Genomic DNA, 2,119 nt, shown 5'->3' with positions numbered 1-2,119 from the left:
TCGGCAAAACGGATCCGTAACCTTGGGAAAAGGATTGGCTCTGAGGGCTGAGCCGGTCGGGCTGGGGTCCAGAAGCAGGAACGGCACTGCACCGGGACTGGGCGAGGCTCGCCGCCGTAAAAAGCGGTGCGGCCGAGCCCGGACCAGCGTCGGGACCTTCCTGTGGAAAGCCACAGCTGTGCATTTTCCGTGGGCTTCGCGCCTGAGGTTCTTGCTTCGGCCGGCAGAAAACAGCCAACTCAGAACTGGCACGGACCGGGGGAATCCGACTGTCTAATTAAAACAAAGCATTGCGAGGGCCGTTGATCGGTGCTGACGCAATGTGATTTCTGCCCAGTGCTCTGAATGTCAAAGTGAAGAAATTCAAAAAAGCGCGGGTAAACGGCGGGAGTAACTATGACTCTCTTGTGGTAGCCAAATGCCTCGTCATCTAATTAGTGACGCGCATGAATGGATTAACGAGATTCCCACTGTCCCTATACTACCCAGCCACGGGAGCGGCCGCGTCAGCAGGCACGGGTAAGTGGGCTCTACACATATCCACCTATTACTTTAGTAATTTTGGTTCTAGGAGGGTCAGAGTGGTGTCTACTTGTTCGTGACGTTACAAGGAATCTAACCGCTACAATTACTGCTATCACAAACAAATATTTCGAATTTTAGGAGCAAAAAACAGTGGGAATTTTTGAAAACAACAGCAGTCGGACCACGTGTTTTTTACGATCGCTTATAACTTCGTTGATATTCTACCGAGAGACTTCCTATTGATAGAGTTGAAAGTGCTTAGGGTAGACTTGACGCTGCTGAAGTTTGATCAGGCTAGGTGTAATAGTTCCATAGTTATTTCGCAATCAAAATTAGGCCTAATCATTAAAAAAAGTAAATTGGTAATATAACCTCGCAAACGCATTTAAATTTTGTCCGCTTGATATATTATTAAACAGCACCCCATAGGCTACCAGGAGGCCCATTTCTGTAAAGTCTAGACCCTTAATTAAGGTTGTAATCACCAAAAAGCTCATCTCATTAAAACACTTTTTAAAAAAGATCTACAAACGCCACCGCAAAATAACTAGTACCTTCTTTTAGAGCTCAACAGTCCGGTTTCTTCGGTGTAAAAATATTTTTGATAGCTTAAGGCAACCGGAAGTTACACAGTTGAAAAGAATTTAACGAGAAACGCTAATAAACGTGTGGCGCCCGCGTCTTCCCTCACTCTCGCTCAGAGGAGGAGGGCGGCCCTCGCTCTCGCTCAGAGGAGGAAGGCGGCTCGCCGCTCGGGGAAAGGGTGCTCTCGTCAGATCGGAGCCTTGGACCACGCTTTTTTTTTCTTTTTTTTTTTCTTCTTCTCTCGTACGATCGCGGAAAAAGTACTTCGATAGACTCGGGCAACTAAGAGTTAAGGAGTTAGAAAGAATTCAACGAAGATCGTAAATAAACGTCGGTGCCCGCGTCTTCCTTTGCCCTTGCTTAGAGCGGCAACGCCCTGTAATCGGGGAGGAGGCCCATAGGCACGCCCATAGGAACCAAGCTTTCACTTTTTTTTTTTTTTCCTCGACTGGGTCATTTCAGCCAGCCGTAGTTGCGGACGACGGAAAGATAGAGTAAGCACAGAATGGGGAAGAACTCAAAAGATAAAAAGACTACCAAGGCGAAGAGTGGCAAGGGAACAGGGGACAAATCTCAGGACTTCTTGAAGGGTGACCGGGTGGCAGCACCTAAGCGCACTGAAGTGGAAACAGAGACGGAGTCGTCCGAGGACGACACGGGCGGTTCCTGGGATACAGTCTGCGACAAAAGGTCATTGAGGCAGGAGCGCCGAGCACGAAAGGCAGGCAGACACATTGACTCGCAGGAATCCCAGGCAAAAGATGATTCAAGTGCAGATGAAGACAACAACAACACTGGAAAAGCCTCGGCCGCCCTATCTCAAAGAGCTGACAAAAAGGAGAAGTCATATGAGCGGGAATTTCCGACGTTGGTTTCATCAGACGCTGAAACGCTGGGGGACGAAGGGAAAAGCAAGGCATCACCCTTGGCAAAATTAATGAAAGCGGACAAGAAACTGTTCAAGGCCGTCTCAGTAATTGCAGCCGAGACGGCCGAAAACGAGATAGTC

At 48.5% G+C, this 2,119-nt stretch overlaps 1 pseudogene; it reads left to right on the top strand.

Moving 5' to 3' along the window:
* LOC142790540 (large subunit ribosomal RNA) overlaps positions 1-881 on the top strand; it is a 3,195-nt pseudogene extending 2,314 nt beyond the window's left edge.
* Positions 882-2,119: the final 1,238 nt, after the last annotated feature.

Source organism: Rhipicephalus microplus, unplaced genomic scaffold, assembly GCF_043290135.1.
Source record: "Rhipicephalus microplus isolate Deutch F79 unplaced genomic scaffold, USDA_Rmic scaffold_115, whole genome shotgun sequence".
NCBI classification, from domain to species: domain Eukaryota; kingdom Metazoa; phylum Arthropoda; class Arachnida; order Ixodida; family Ixodidae; genus Rhipicephalus; species Rhipicephalus microplus.
The sequence above is the reverse complement of the archived record's forward strand: the minus strand, read 5'-3'. Positions and strand labels throughout refer to the sequence as shown.